Source organism: Phacochoerus africanus, chromosome 1, assembly GCF_016906955.1.
Source record: "Phacochoerus africanus isolate WHEZ1 chromosome 1, ROS_Pafr_v1, whole genome shotgun sequence".
In the NCBI taxonomy this organism is placed as follows: domain Eukaryota; kingdom Metazoa; phylum Chordata; class Mammalia; order Artiodactyla; family Suidae; genus Phacochoerus; species Phacochoerus africanus.
In genome coordinates, this window is record NC_062544.1 from 31192440 (window position 1) to 31209618 (window position 17179).

A 17179-nucleotide genomic window follows, 5' to 3' on the forward strand; every position below is an offset into this window, starting at 1 on the left:
GCCATTTTCCAGGACTTCTTGCCTACTTGTAGAAGAATGCCCACAGAAGCAATATGTCCTCAGAGGCAAATACAGACCCATGACCTCCCTCTTCTATGTGCAGGGCTGAGTCTCCAGGGGCTGTCCCACTCCACAGGAAGCCTGCCCCTTTGGGCACATTTTTGCTGCCTGATAATTACTTCACCCAGCATCCAAGATCACTCCAAATGGCAGAAATTCAAAATAGCTTTCTTTTGCAAGGAATGTTACCAGGCATCACAAACACCAGAAAGGGACAGGAGAGGCAAAACTAATAAAGCCCAAAGAGCCACTCCCTGGGAGCACACATTCTTCTTGGAACCCTCTATGCAACTTGCCAACTGGTTCTCATGCACAATAGCATTAGACTAGAAAAAACCCTATTGACATCTTTCTGTCCACACTGAACAATGTAACATTTACTTCTCCCAACCTTCACTTTCTCCTCTGCTTCTGCTATTACTTGGCTTTTCCCAAGGTGAGGCCTCAGCAAGTACACTGAGGGATGTCATCCTCATTCCTCACATCGTGACCTAAGTCCCTACACTCCTGCCACAAGGGAAAGGCCGATCATGATTTACTCTTTGAAGCACATGGCCACTCAGAGGAGGCTGAACACAATGGGGCTTTTTTGGAAAAGAAGAGCTGGGTGAATTGTTGAACAGACAGTCAACAGCACCTGAATATTTTTTTTTTTTTTTTTTTTTTTTTTGCTTTCAAGGGCCGTACCCATGGCATATAGAGGTTCTCAGGCTAGGGGTCTAATAGGAGCTACAGCAATCATGTAGGGGAACTTTAGAAAATGATATGCCATCCAGGGTCCTTCACTCTAGAGATTCTAGGTTAATTGGTCTGGGGCACAGCTTGGGCACAGGGATTTTTTAAAAGTTCTCCAGGTGATTCTAAAAACAGAAAAATTTGAGAAACAACATCATAGTACATAATTATTTTACACATTCCACATAGAAAACAGAACGAGAAATGTAGTTGCAGTTAAGTCTAACATCAATAACTCCAGATGGTCAGTATCTGGTGCTTTTTTTCAGCTGTAATTGTATGACCTGCCGTGTATACAAACAAGGTAAAAACTCGATTTTAGTGTCCAGAATAATCATTTGAGCCTCCCCACCTCACCCCTCAACCCAGCCAGCACTATTTCATAGAAAACACAACATCCATCTCTAGATGGCCCCTTCATTCTGACCTTGGGATTGTCCAAGAAAATCTTACAGCTTACCCAGTCCAAAGGGCCAGTTCTGACTCGAAGCATCTCCCAGAGAAAGAGACATGAAATTTGTTCCTTCCTCTGGCAGGTCCTACATCTTTTCCTGCCATTACTTCAGTTACTGCCACAAGACACCCCTTATTTAAGGTAAGTGTTCATGTGCTATCTGCAGCTACAGGGATGTCTGCTGAAAAGCAGCCAGTAGTAGCTTTTCAGCGATTATAACAATAAAGTTACACTTCACCAGTCACCCACTATGTCTGCCTATGCTTCCAAATCTCTAACTGAAAGAAAGCATGAAAAGTTTTTGTTTTGTTTTGTTAGCTGGTTAGATGGAATTTGGGGCAGAAATACTTCCTTTTAAAAGTAGCTATGGATTTCTTTTTTCTTTGCTTTGCTTTTTTTTTTTTTTTTTTCCCTTTTCTAGGGCCGCTTCCCGAGGCATATGGAGGTTCCTAGGCTAGGGATCGAATCAGAGCTGTAGCTGCCTGCCTACACCACAGCTACAGCAACGCAGGATCCAAGACATGTCTTTGACCTACACCACAGCTCACGGCAACGCCGGATCCTTAACTCACTGAGCAAGGCCAGGGATCGAACCTGTGACCTCATGGTTCCTAGTCAGATTCGTTTACGCTGAGCCATGACAGTAACTCCCCCCAAAGTACCTACTGATTTCTTTGGCTGCCTGGGACTTAATTGTCCTCTCTTAATTATCCAAACATAAGGTCAATAGGCATTTAATACCCTGGAAATTAAAATGGAATTTATGAACTTAAAAAAAAAAAAAAAAGATTTCTGCTCATCCCAGGGCCTCTTGCTACAAAGAAGTGGTCCATAAAGAGTTAAAAAAAATTGTAGGGAGGAAAATAAAGAAACTATTCGGAAAGGGAGATGTAAGATCTCTTCTATTTTGAAATTTAGTGTGATCTTGACAGTAAGTCAGCAGGAAAGGGCATGGAGGTCCCTCTCAGGAAAACCCACAGGGAAGGAGAAGGGTCTGGCTGGTGACCTGGGCTCTGTACCAGGCATGGATGTCCCTGTGAGGAGAGCTGGTCAGGTTCAGCATGTGCTTGAAGCTAGAAACAGATCCCCAACTTCCCAGGTGTAAGGGGCTCAACCAAAATGTTTACCTTGGGAGCCCCAGCAGGGGGCCCCACTCAGCCCATTTCCAGTCCCAAATGCCTCAGTGAAAGGGGCAACCCAGTCCCCATCGCAGCCTGCTGGAGAACTTAGGTCAGCAGCCACTAGTCACCCATGGGTTTTGAGCTCTTGAAATGGGGCTGGTCTGAATAAAGATACATGCTGTAAGTATGAAATGCATACTGGATTTTGAAGACCACATAGAAAAAGGACAGTAAAGTATCTCGGTAATTTTTATGTTGACTACATATAGAAATCATAATTTTTACATATATTAGGTTAAAAATATGTTATTGAAATTAATTTCATCCTAATGTGGCCACTAAAAAAGGTTCAGTGACATGCGTGGCCCACATTTGTAGCTTGCATGGTATTTCTATGGGACAGTGCTGGTCTAGATGATCCTGTTCTCATGGCTGGAGGCATTTGGAAGCAGGGATTAGCAGTTAGGACACTTCAGTGTTGAGTAATATAAACCTCAACTCAAAGGGGTGTAAATAATAATGAGAAAACAGACGGGCTGGGAAGCCCCAGGGTGGTTAACACACCAGCTCAGTGGCATCATTAGGACCTGATGTTCCTCCCTTTTCCACTTTACTCTCATCAAGGGGAACACATATCTGTGGAAGTCCCAAAAAGTCACACCCAGGCATTTTTAATGTCCAGAAGAGGAAACAAAGGTATTAGGAGTGAAGAAATCTTCTCCACATGTGCCCTCCCTTCCCACCCCCTCCCACCCCTTGCTCATCTGTCTGGTTGGCTAGAATTGGGTCACATAGTCCACGCGGAGCCACTCACCCACTAAGTAGTGGGATACGGCGTGGTTTGGGGTAATCTGGAGCGAGACATCTGTTGGAAAGAGAACCAGGAGCATGACAGGAGGAATGGGTATTTTGGATCAAACAACCCCTGTCCTTCCTGGACAATTCAGGGAGAGGGCACACGTTTCACAAGGGTCATTACACATTCTGCTATCCCAACTGAGCTGATTCATTCTGAAACACAATAGAGCTGTTTCCCCAGGCTACTGAAGCTTAATAAATGCATTTACATAAATAGACAAACAGAACAAATAAAATCCTATAGGTCAATGTGGTGAAATGGAGAGAGCACTGTCTCCTAATCAAGAGACCTAACCTTTTTTTTTTTTTTTAAGGCCGCACCCAGGCCAGGGATCAAATCAGAGCTATGGCTGCCGGCCTACACCACAGCCACAGCAACTCAAGATCCGAGCGGTGTCTGTGACCTACACCACAGCTCACAGCAGCACCAGATCCTTAACTCACCGATTGAGGACAGGGATCAAACCTGCATCCTTATGGATACTAGTCAGGTTTGGAACCCACCGAGCCACAGTGGAAACTCTCAAGAGGCCTAACTCTAATAACACCTTGCTACGGCACCTGTGAAGCTCAACTACCCTTTCTGGCTTCAGCCTGTTAACATTCCAAATCAATGTTCAAAGATTTTGAGTCAAGGTAGTGAAGTAGGAATTCCTATTGTGTGTGGCTCAGCAGGTTAAGAACCCTACTAGTATCCAGTGAGATTGCAGGCTCCATCCCTGGCCTTGCTCAGTGGGTTAAGGATCCAGCATTGCTGCAAGCTATGGAGTAGGCTGCAGATGATGCTCTGATCTGGCATTGCCGTGGCTGTGGCCTCAGCCAGCAGCTGCAGCTGGGACTTGACCCCGAGCCCAGGAACTTCCATGTGTCGCAGGTTCAGCCCTAAAAAAATAAAAGAAAGATAGCAAAGTAATCACATGAATATCTTTCCCTACTCTAATATGAACACATAGAAATGGTGATACAAATGGAATATAAAACACTAAAAATAAAATGTGTTATAACGGAATTCTCTTGCGATACAGCAGGTTAGGGATCCAGCGTTGTCACTGCAGTGGCTTGGGTAGATTGGCACAGGTTTGATCACTGGTTTGGGAACTTCCATGTGCCTCAGGCATGCCCCCCACCCCCCGCAATGTATGTTATACCAAGGTGTTCAGGACCCGATTTTAACATGTGAGGGGGAGGTGGGGCTGGTTTCCATACACTATCAAGCAATTCTTGGTCCTACAACTCAATTCTAACACCGTACCTGAAGATAGGGTCAGATCCCACCAGTTAAGGGCTCAGTCCCACAAGACTGACCCCCAACTCATGTCAAACATGAACTGAAAAGTCCAGGTTGTCACATATGCTTCTGACCAAACTGCTTAGATCAGAGGGGCCCAGACCCCCTCCTCAGGGTCAATAAATTTGCTACAGTGATTCCCAGAACTCAGAAGTTTACTTATTAGATCACTGGTTTATTATAAAAAGGTCTAACTCGGAAACAGCCGGATGGAAGAGACCTATAGGACAAGGTATGGGGAAAGGTCGAGGAGCCTCTCTGAATGTCCGTGTATTCCCCAACCTGGAAGCTCTCCGAACCCCGGCCTTCTGTGTTTTCATGGAGGCTTTCTTTCCTAGGTATGATGTAAATCATTGGCCATTCGCTATTGATTCAACCTCCAATGTCTCCCCTTCTGGATGTGGGGGTGTGTTGGGGGGAACTGAAAGCTCCAGCTCTCTGATCGCATGGTTGGCTACACTGCAACCAGCCCCCACCCTTAGACACCCTCCAAAAGTCATATCATTAACATAAAAAAGACACCTTTTCACTTATACCACTTTGGAAATTCCAAATGTTTTAGGACCTCTGTGTCAGAAACTGTGGAGCAAGACCAAATATATATATTTCGTGTTACAAATCATAATATCACTCATGTTCAGAAACTAAAGGAAAACTCTCTTTTTAAAATTAAAAAAAAAAAAGCAAATGTGGCTCAGTGGTTAACAAACTAGTATCCATGAGGATGTGAGTTTGATCCCTGGCCTCTCTCAGTGAGTTAAGGATCCGTCATTGCCAAGAGCTGTGGGTGTAGGTCACAGACACAGCTCGGATTCCGAGTTGCTGTGGCTGTGACATAGGCCAGCAGCTGTAGGCAGCTCCAATTCAACCCCTAGCCCCTAGCCTGGGAACCACCATATGCTGCAGGTGCAGCCCTAAAAAGACTAAATAAATAAACAAATATACAAACTTATGAATCCAAACTTAAAAAAAAAAAAAAAAAGCGAATGTTTGGCAAGTTGAAGTCATAGGATGTGTGGAAAGTAGGTTCCAAAGTTCCTTTGGAAGTGGGGCCAAGTGAATTCTGTGCATCTTGGTGGACCAGCTTCCCTGGGTTAATCAGGGTGCTGGGACAGCACCTCCACACAGGAACTGGGTCTGAAATAGTTGTGCCTGACCACCCAGCAATGGCCAGACATGTTACACTTGCTAGAGGGGCACAGACTGGAACTGGAGTCTCTGACTTTTGAGCCACCATACCATGGTGCTCAACCCTTATGGTCCAAGGACCTGTGACTACTCAGTTCCCAGGTAGCCCTGGAATTCACATCATTCTCAAGATCAGCCCCAGGGATCTGGTTGTTAACTAAGCCTGAGGCTCCAGATTTCTTTGTGTAGTGCCCACTCCATACTGCCACCCCACCATTTGAGCATATACCTCCAAAATCTCAGTTTGTTTACTAATTACACACAAGCACTCATATAAGTTCATTATAAAACATACACAAAAGAAATTTTTAAAAGGATGGAAAAAAAAGTAATAAACCATACTTTAAGTTTTCCTGCTAATTACAATGGCCCTATTCGATCATGAGCAGATATCAGCTGATATTAGTGGAGGTTTTCATTACTGACATAGGCTATAAATCTGTATTTCAAAAATTTTTCTTAATGTGTTTTATTATTTTCAGCAGGCACTTTTTGCAGATCTGATTAGATTATATTGTTTTTACTTTGTAATGTGGATGGAGTAGGAAAAATGTCAGCTCTGCCATTTTCTTGTTCGTTGCTTAAGCGTGCACTATTAATATTCTATTCAATTTGTAATTTTTTGGCAGGAATATTTTTAAGCCAATTGTTCAGATTGTTAGTTGGCAACATACAAGCTATGTTATGTTACAACACACTGAAAGCTAATAAAGGAATGATGGTATAAGGGTCAAACACTTGTTATGGAATCCCCAGTTTTTACTCAGCATAACTCCACACTGTTTGTGACCTGTAACCATCTTACATGTGGACCAAGTGAGGGCGCCAATGTCATTAGAGGTATATTAAACGTTGATAAATTTCTTATGGGGGATGATGAATAGAAATATCTTTGGAAGTTCTGCCCAGACTTCTTTAGAGACCAATGAGTTGCATTTTCCATTCGCGAACTCAAGTTGGAGATTCTGGCAAGAGTATGAACAGTCATTTAAAGGGGTATTTAAGCTACTGTTAACTAAGCACTCTCCACTCTAACATACACTATTTCCATATGCCATCTCAGATATCTCCTTGCCCAGAGGCTGACAGGGGCTTAAGAGAATTCAATTTTATCTCAGCAGAGGGCGTCCCTTCCTTCTAGGAACATAGCAAACCCTTAGCAACAAGAGGCTGTCCTGAGACCTGGGGCCTGTGAAAAGAGGTCATGAGAGTATCCTCTATGTCTAGAAGGGTTGAATGAAGCACACTCATTATCAATTATTCATTTCCTGGGGAAACTGAAGTCTACAGAACTGCTCAGAATTTCATGGTTAGCTGATGACTAAACCAGCCCCTGAACGTAGGCCTCCCACTCTCTGCCCGGTGTACTCTCTAATATTCCTTCCTCACGGCCCTCTGATGTGCACTTGTTAAGCAACTGTATTGCTAGCCCATTTTCACCTCATGTATTTATTGATATATATGAGTTTTAATCTATCATTTTATGATTTCACTATACCCAGCTTCTTTTATGATTCTCTGTCTTTTGTTTTCTGACTTCTTTTGGTTTGACTAGGATTTGTTTATCATTATTTTTTCTTCTTTACTATTTTGGAAGATTTCCACTAGTTATCTCTTCCTTTAATGCTTAGCTTAGAAACTATTTTTTAAATATTTATATTTTAATTTTAACCTTTCATTGTTAACTTATCTAAATCTGGTACAAATACTAATCTTTATCATTGGCCTGTACAATTCAGAAACATAAGAACGCTTAAACTCCTTTTACCAACATCCCAACTTGTTTGCTATTGTTGTCAAAATGTTAAATTCTCTGTAATTTTAAAATTCTGTAGATACTTTAATTATTATTATTATTATTATTATTATTATTATTTTTGCTCTTAATTTTTTCCTGTATCCCATACTTTGCATCTGGATCATTTTACTTTAGCCTGGTATACATCTTTTAGAATTTCCCAAACTCTCTCATTAAAAAAAGCCTTTGCTCATCTTTATTGAGATTTCTAGATAGATAGATAGGTAGATAGATATAGATATAGATATAGATATATAGATAGATATGTAAAACTGGGAATCAAATTCTAAGCAGGCAGTTGTCTTCTTTCAGCATGTTAATGATACCATTTTACTGTCTTGTGACTTCCATCACTTATTTTTAGAAGCCAGCTGTCAATTGATTTTTATTTGTATTTTAATATATAGCATATATACAGTTTCTTTGGCTTCCTTTGGGTTTACTGTAATGTGTCTGGGAGTGCTGAGTAGATACATTGCATAGAAACAATTAGGCTTCTTGAATCTATGGATTGATGTATTTAATTATTTCTGAAAATTCTCAGCTATTCTATCTTAAAAAGTTATTACCTCTGGCTCTCTGTCTTCCTCAAACATAGACTCTTCTTCAAACAAGAATCTATTTCTTACTCTCTCTCTCCTTCAAGCATAGCAAGGCAGTTTTATAGTTTGTGGCTAATAATTTCAACAGACATTAACTCCAGTGCTTATGAGCCTATTTTAATTGTCTGTTGTTTCTGCTGGTTCTTGGTCAGCATATTTTGTTACCCTGTATGACTGGTGATTTTTGACAGTGTGTTGGGCATTGAATTTTAAAAATTATTTGTAAGAATAATTTGAGGCTTAACATTATAGCGTCTTCTTCTAAAGAGGATTTTCATTTGCCTCTGCCAAATACCCGAGGTCCTACCAGTCTGGAACCATTTCAAGCCAAGTTCAAAGCTTGAGATTCCAGATAACATGAAACCAGAAGGGAGTTCTTTGCAGGACTTGGTTTACTTATGATTCAACTTACCAGAAGCTGCAGGTCTTTGGAGCCCAGTTTAAATTGGAGGTAGTTAATTAGAATCCCTACCTCTGGTAGGTTGCAGGTCTTACCTTTTTCTCCCTGCCCCCAGGAATTTGTCAAAAGTACAATTCAGTTTTGCAGCAGTTTCTTTAGGATTGGCAAATGCTCATAGGGAAGAATCAGATTTGAACATCAATCTTGTACTCTTATTTCTTCTAGAATTTGGCTTTTAAGCTTCTCACTACTTTGTTAATATTTTGATGCTTTTTAAAATATTTCCTATGTCTTGATACTTGTATTGCAACAGAACAAAGGGTGGGGGGAAAATGTATACATGTAAGAGGAACTTGGTGCTGTACAGAGGAAAAAAATTAAAATAATAAAACAAGAAAAAAAAGAGAAAGAAAATATTTCTTTATATTTTATCCAGTTTTTTAGGACCCTTTAGTAAAAGGGTTGGTCCAAATTTCCTAGTCATCAATTATAGGGAGTAAAAGTTACAATGTGTCTATTCATCAGAGAAAAGAAAGTTTTTCATAGTCTTCTGTTTTGATTTCACTTATATCAATTCGTTAGTCCCCATAAAGCATTTTCATATGCTGATGATGTAATACATTCTATAGAACCAAAATTACTGTGTAGTGCTCATCAAATCGTTTCAAAGAACCCAATCTGGTATATGAAATAGTTCATAAGACAGTTTGAAGTCATGGGAGTTCCTGTCCTGGTGCAGTGGAAATGAATCCAGCTAGGAACCATGAGGTTGTGGGTTCGAACCCTGGCCTCACTCAGTGAGTTAAGGATCAGGCATTGCCGTGAGCTGTGGTGTAGGTCAAAGACACGGCTCAGATCTGGCATTGCTGTGGCTGTGGCATAGGCCAGTGGCCACAGTTCCCATGGGACCCCTAGCCTGGGAACCTCCATATGCCACAGGTACAGCCCTAAAAAGACAAAAAGACCAATAAATTAAAATATATATATATATATATATATATATATATATATATATGAAGTCATGGCTACATCTCACCTTTGAAATTCAGTATGATAAACTTGTGTCCCACCAACTCATTAAAATATATTAAAAGATTCAGTGATTTTTTTCTCAATGAATTTATTACATTTATAGTTGAACAGATTCAGTGATTTATATATAACAGACATACGAAATATCATATAGTCATTAAGGACACTTGCTTTTCCCATTGAATAAAAGCTTTCCTCCTTCCATTGCCTCTTCCAGTTTTTCGTCTGTCCTCACCTTCTCAATGAGGCCTTCCCTAAATACCCTATTTGGAATTGCAGACTCCCCTCATTCCTATACTTCTGAATCTCCTCCTGTCCTTTTCTTCTCTCCATCACTGTCCACCATGTTACATACTATATATTTTATATCCTGGCTCTATTTATCACTACATCTCCAATCTTGATGAATCTGTTGAACCTCTCAATTCTTTGATTTCTCTAGATACAAAGTTAAACTAAGAAAAGTGTCCCACCATTCTTCATATGGATGTTTCACAGATGAGTGTGGTGATAGATGAGAAAGGTATTCTAAAAAAACTGTTTTTTTTAGAAAGAACCAAATGAAAATTCTAGAACTGAAAATTGCAATATCCACAAAAATTTTACCTGTTGGGTTTAAGTGTAAAATAGAGAGAACAGAAAAAAAAAAATCACTAAACTTTAAAATAGTTCAATAGAAATGATCCAACATGAAGAACAAAGAGAAGAGAGATTGAAAAAAATGAGCAGATATGCAGGGACCTGTGGACAATATCAGAAGGTCTAATATATGTGCAACTGGAGTCACTGAAGGAGAAGCGAGAAAAAAAAAAAAGTTCAGCAAAGAATATTTGAGGAAAAAAAAAAGAATAGGTAAGAAATTTACAAATTTGGAGAAAGATGAATTTATAGATTTAGGAAGAAAAGCAAATCCCTTACAGAATTGGATTAAACACACACCCAGGTGTGTCAAACTGCTAAAAATCAAAATTGGGAAAAATATTGAAAAGACCCAAAGATTTTGTTACAGACTCATTCCACACCAAGGGAAATACTACAGCTAAAGTTTAGCAGACTTGGCGCACTGGGGAGAATTTTCAATGGAAGAGAAATTGCTCCTTTTCTTTATAGCACATCCTTAATGTGAAAAGCTCATTGACAATGAGTATCAGGTAGGATAGAGCTTGGTGGCTGGAAAGGAGATTAGCCACCCTTACTTCCATTTTGATTGGGCAAGGTCTCTGTAGGGAGCGAGATGCTATAGGCTCTCTGGAAGACAAAGATTTTGGCACAAATGACCCTAAAATCGGGGAAAGAGAAGTGAGATCCTCATGGTAAACTTGAGAATGGTTTGACCAGAAAGTCTAGTGCTTCTTGGAGCCAGGGGAATTTTTGAAGTGGAATTAGAGGAAAGAAATTTGGGGGAAATGGGGAAGACCCAGAAGATTTTGATTATTTGACAGCATTTCTTCCCTTAGTATGATTTTCTTCCTTTCTCTCACAGTGTAGTCTAACCCTTCTCAGGGTGCGTAAGTCTCATGAGCAAGTACTTTGAAAATTATGAAGGCAGATTCCTCCCTTCCCTTTCCCGAACATACCACACAATTCCAGAGGGAACTGTAGAGAAATCGGTTTTCTGGGGTGGAATTGTGGCCCTGTTTGGGCAAATGTAGCCTCTTTAATTCATGAAGAGTGATTTTAATAACTGAAAACAAATAAGACCCTCAAATGTGTATCCAAGGTTCGCTGCTTATTATAATAATATTTTCCATACTGGACTGGAAATAAAGTCATGATGTTTTTGCTTGTGATGTAAGTCTCTTCTTCTCTTTTTGTTCCCTTTTCCCTGGCCCTCCCTCGCCATCTTTATGCTTTAGGATCAGTATCCCTGAGGGAAGGGAGGAGTAGGCGAAGTCCAAGAAATAGCTGCAGGCTGGTTGCCCGCTGGGGAGGCAGGACCCTGTGGGCCCAGGACTGCGCATGGCGGGGAAGGCACATCCCCGCAGCCTCGTGGCAAGTCTTCCAGAACTGTCTGCAGCTCTTCCTGTGACCAAGAGGCCTTTTCCTGTGTTTGAACTCACCACCAATGGCTGTGCTACCAAAGGTAAACAGCAGTGGTCTAAGCAAACGGCTCTTTTTCCAAAAGAAAGCTTTTAACTTTTCTTTTGGAGGAGACACAAGGGGGTTGTTTGAGGACTGGGTGGAGGAAGAGAGGGGGGACATGAGACCAGAGGAAACCCAAGTGACCCCAAGCCCTGCCCTGTGTGTTTTTTCTTTCTTTCTCTCTCTCTTTTTTTTTTTTTCTCTTCACCTCTCTCATTATTTTTGGCTGGCTCCTTTGTGCAGGCTGCCTGCTATTCACCGACAGCTGCTTTGAACATCAGTCAGATCAGGTCATCTGCCAAGCTGTGTGCCTCTGGTCATATCGCTCTGAGGCCTCCGGTTTGTCAGCTTCAAAGTACCTCACAAGTGGCGACTTGCCTCCTTCGGGGTGAATGTTAAAAGAAGAGGAAGCCTGGACAGACTCATGACCCCACTGGAATTGAGGCTGAGAGCTTCCACCTCATTTTGCAAAAGAAGAAATCAGCACCAAAGAAGAGCAGTGAAAACTACTGCCAGGCCTTGTGGCCAGTAAGTGGAATGACATGGGTGGGAGACCAAGTCTACTCACATGTAGTCCCAGTGAGGGTTCTTCCTCACATTTAAAACTGAGTTTCTCAAGGAGTCAGCTTGTCTCAAAAATGCCTCAGTGATGGTGACATTTGAGAGGGGATGGGGGAAGTGAGGAGATGGCATAATGGATGGAACTCCACCCTCCTCCAATTGAACCTCTTCTTTTTGGTCTTATTCATTCATTCACTCATTCATTTGTTCAACAAAGGTCTGTTGAGAAGCTTCCATGTGCCAGGTGACTTCCAGACACTGGAGATACAGCAAGGAGCCAGCAAAGTCTGGGTTCCCATGAAACTTAACATTCTATTGTCTGCATTAGTTTCTAAGTAAGATTACTTTTGGTCTAAGTGTTCTGTCAATTTTTTTTCTTTAAAGAAAATAAAATCTTCCCAATATCTAGCTCTCAGAAGCATTAACTTGTACTCATCAAGCACTCATAACATTAAGTAGAAATTGTGCCACTCCGTAAAACAAACTAGCTGCTGATCTTCCAACCCCTAACAATTTCAAATCTATCAAAAAGAGACACCTAAAAAAGAGAACTTGCCCAGTCAGTGTTACCTCCACTCACTGACACATGCGGGTGAGAAATAAACCAATCAATAGCATGGATGGTAAGCTGAACTCTTACAGCCCGTTTACATTGATATCAGGGGTCACTAATACATTCTCTTCTCAGGAATTCCATGTAGGACAGGATAAGCATGTGATCCTTTAAAGCTGACCCCCTTTATTTGGTGGTGGGTGGAGGTATGTGTAGCCGTTAACAGACATGTTGAGTTTCAGAGTCAAACTATGGTTGCCACTAGCATTCCCTGGGGCTAATGTATTAATCATCTTTTGGAGTATAACAAATTAACCCGAAGTCTAGTGGCTTAAAAAAAAATATATTTATTATGTCACAGTCTCTGTGGGTCAGGAGTTCAGAGACAGCTTCGCTTAGGTGGTTTGGCTCAGGAGCTCGTGAGATTGTCGTTGAAATGTGGCAGTGTTCTAGTCATCCAAAGGCCTGACTGGGCTGGATGATCCATTGCCAAGATGGTGTCGTCACTGGGCTGTGGCAGGAGGCCTCATCCCTGCCCACGTGGCCCTTTCCACGTGTTAGTTAAATTTCCACATAGCGTGGCTGTTAACTGCCCCCAAAGTGAGCAATCTGAAAGTGAGGGAAGAGGAAATCTCAGTGCTTTTAAGACCTGACCCCTTAAGTCACTCTCCATCACTTCTGTGTTATTCCCTCTTTTTAGGGACAAATGACTGAGTGCAAGTGTTTAGAAGAACACAGCAATGGGGAATTAGACCCCATTTCTCAAGGAGAAAAATATTGGAGAATTTGTGGGCATATTTAAAAATCATCAAATTCAGATTCCCTTCACGTTTGACTTTTACATTTTTCATGTGGAATCTTAAACAAATCACATTTCATTTGTTAATACTTCATCATATATATTTTAAAAGCAAACCACCATGCCATTGTTACATCCCAAAAGATTAATAATTCCTTAATATCTTTTAAAAACTGTTTATTTTCAATTATAAAGTTTTAAAATAAAAAAATTCCAGGTAAAAATCAGATTCCTGGATTATTTTTAAAAATAAGATGACCTGGGCATTCTCTCGCTGTGCAGTGGACCTAGTGTTGTCACTGCAGTGGCTTAGGTGGCTGCTATGGTGTGGGTTCAGTCCCTGGCTGGGAACTTCCACATGCTGCTGGCATGGCAAAAAAAAAAAAAAAAAAAAGATCTGGTCACACTCGGCCTATGTTCTCACATGGTCACAAAGCACTTTAGGTGGGATCATGGACTCTTTGATTTGCCATGATCCCCACCACATCCTATTGCACTACATATGAACCTGCATGGTTCATTTAACATTTGAGTTTACCCCAGTCTAGGCCCAAGGAGCCTGAAGGGTGTGGCAATAGGGTTGAAGAAGGGGGAAGTTTGACCCCTCATGTGAACTGGATCCCAGATGACTGGGAAAGCAGATAGGTTTCAGCAACCTTGAGTCTCACCCGTGTAGGGCTGGAGAGATGACAAGGCAAACCATAGAGATCTGGTCAACATGGTCTTGGAAGATTGGGTAGATGTTCCTGTGCCAGAACTTGGCACTGAGGGTGTAGAGGCACAAACAGAATCAGCCACCTCTGAGGGGATCATGAATCACCCAACATGGAGCAAGGCTCAGTGCTATTTTCTCAAGGCTGTAAACATCCTGGCTTTGGTACAAACTAAGGAAAGATGTGACAGCCATGAAAAATAATGATGGAGACTTGCTGGTCAACTTTATCAAGGAAGGGGAACTCTAATATTTAATATAATGTATAAAAATAATTTTTTGTCTCTTCTGTGCCATTGACACGTAGGATCTTAGGGTGCTTGGAGAGCACCTGTAAGTGGAAGAAAAGGCCTTCACAACCACTCTGGAGGAAGACTGGAAAATGGAGCCCTGCTGAATAATGGAAGTGAGTACTGGAGGAGGATGCTTGCTCACCTGGCCTGACGATAAACCTACAGGTGCTTCTTAATACATCTACTGCCATTTCCCACTTTGAAAATACTTACTTGCTTATATCAGACATTTGGTGCTCAGAAGGCATTTTGCTATAGAAAGCAGGTGCTCCTTGGTTATTAAGTCCACAGGCTAGTTCTTAAAATTTCATAGTGTAACTAAATCATAATGCCACCAGTCTACCACATACAGCAGACTTTCCTTTCAGGACCGGGCGAGAATTTCAGCCTGGGTCCTGACACAGAACATCTAGAGTATGTTTTCCCCAAGTCTAGAACTCAAACCCTGAGTTCTGCTCTATCCCTCAGCTCACCTCTCCTGGGCCAGCTTTGAGAATGCCACCAGCCTGTCGGTAGCACCACTGGCTGTGTGCCAGAGGAAAGGGAACTCTGTTGGGCGAATGCTAAGAAATGTAGGCCTGGGCTGCATGGGAGGACAGTGATGGGAAGGCAAGCGGACCAGGGGGTGGCGCAAAAGCAGATAGGCTCCCCGCTTTGGAGGCTCTAGAGCTGGGGGATGGGGTAGGGACCTGGTAGAAGGCATTGCTGTTCAAAAGTGTGAGTCTTTTATAAGCCAGCTCTTTGTGTGCCAGGCACTGTCTATATTCACTCCCCAGCAAACTCTCAGCACACAACATACCAGCATGGCTCTCAGACTTTGCCACCCATGACCCCTCTAGGCACTAACATGGTCCCTGCAGCTCCTGATAGCCCTTTCTGTCACGACCAGATTTAGACTAGACCTCACAGGTCTTCATCTGTTTCCATTCTTGCCCCTCCATAGCCAGCCACTCGTCAGCCAGTGACCATAGGCTTTCTGACATGCAAATCTGACCATGCCCTGCTCCTGTGTAAAATCTTTAATGATTTCCCATTCATTTTAGGATCAAGTTCAGAATCTGAATGTGGACCTCCCAGCTGCCCTTTGCAGGAGCTGCTGCCTCCCCATCTTTGCCTGGCATATGCCTGCTCCTTCTTCAGGTCTCGGTTTATGAATCATTTTCTTAGGAAGAACTTTCCCTGACCTTTTGTCCAGATTTGGTACCTGAGTACAAGCTCTCCTAACTGCTAGATTTCCTCTTCAGAGTAGTGGCTGAAATTGTAATTGTTTAGACATCCAAGCATGATTTGTTTGATTGAAAGTGACTCTTCTCTACCAGGAAGTAAAATCCATAATTGCATCACCCACACCTAGCATGGGGCCTTCTGGTCCATGAGACATGCTCACTAAATGGTTACTGAAAGAGCCTCTGTGCTATACGTTTTTACTGTTTTTATTATAAAACATGTTCTCCAATTCTAGGGAGCAGTTTTTACTATGTGACAAGCAGTGTTTATTCAGAGGGCCGGGTAAGTTAGCTTCGTGGTTGAAATAAGGCTCTTAGCCAGAATCCCCTGGGTTTGAAATCTTACTAATTGTGTGACACTGGGAAGTAGTGTAACATCTCCCTGCCTCAGTTTCCTCATCTAGTAAAAAAGAGGAGGGAGTTCCCGTCATGGCTCAGTGGAAACAAACCTGACTAGTATTCATGAGGACACAGGTTCAATCCCTGGGCACCCTCAGTGGATTAAGGATTCAGCATTGCAGTGAGCTGTGGTGTAGGTTGCAGATGCAGCTCAGATACCGTGTTACTGTGACTGTGGTGTAGGCCGGCGGCTACAGCTCCAATTCAACCCCTAGTCTGGGAACCTCCATATGCCATGGGTGTGGCTCTAAAAAGAGAAAAAAAAAGGGGGAGGATAAAAGGCAGTAATAGCACCTACTTCATAGGGTTGTTGTGCTGATTAAATAAGTTGTGATACGTAGAGTCTTTAGAACAGTGCCTTGCACATGGTGTGTGAAAGATTTTAGCTCTTCTTTATTCCTAAGACTACAAAAAATAGGTGTTATTATCTCCACTTGTCAAATGAGGAAACTAGATGCATAAAATAGACTTTCTTTAGTAACTTGTTTGTAATCCTTCATGTCATCTTTTCATGCTTAGAAAAAAAAAACCAAAAAAGAAAGAAAGAAATGAATGTTCTCACATTTGGGGAGTTGGGAGTTGGAAGATCTTAGGGCTTGGCAAGATGAAGAGAATAAATCAAAGAAACAAAGGAAGTTTCAAAGCAGTTTTGGGCCCAGAACTTGGCCATCTCTTCTGCACATTCGTATAATGAAACGTCGCCTGTCTGTGAGGAGCCCACACGAGGAAGGGGAGTCCCAGTTTCCACAGAATCTGGAAGGGACATGGGGAGGCAATGGAGCGTGACTCAGAGTGGCAGGAATTAGCATCTCCTGGTTGCAGCAGGAAGTGAGAGCTATGTCTACCAACCCATTCCGAAGCTCCTCGGGAACTCTGCCAGTATCTCCAAAGGCATCACCATGTCCTCAAACTGAATCCATTTGAATTAAAGAAAAAAAAAAATGTATGCCATGCGTCCCATGTGAGAGGAAGTGGGTGCCAAGAAACCAAACAAAAGGTTGTGAATCACTGGAGTGGA

At 41.9% G+C, this 17179-nt stretch overlaps 1 protein-coding gene across 1 annotated transcript in view; it reads left to right on the plus strand.

The window, feature by feature from the left end:
* Window positions 1–17179, plus strand: part of ZNF366 (zinc finger protein 366) — a 343082-nt gene that overhangs the window by 257459 nt on the left and 68444 nt on the right. Inside the window, exons 6-8 of the mRNA XM_047792838.1 lie at window positions 11393–11619; window positions 11862–12146; window positions 14551–14649. The gene's annotated coding sequence lies outside the window, so the exon portion shown is untranslated. The remainder of the gene's footprint in view (window positions 1–11392; window positions 11620–11861; window positions 12147–14550; window positions 14650–17179) is intronic.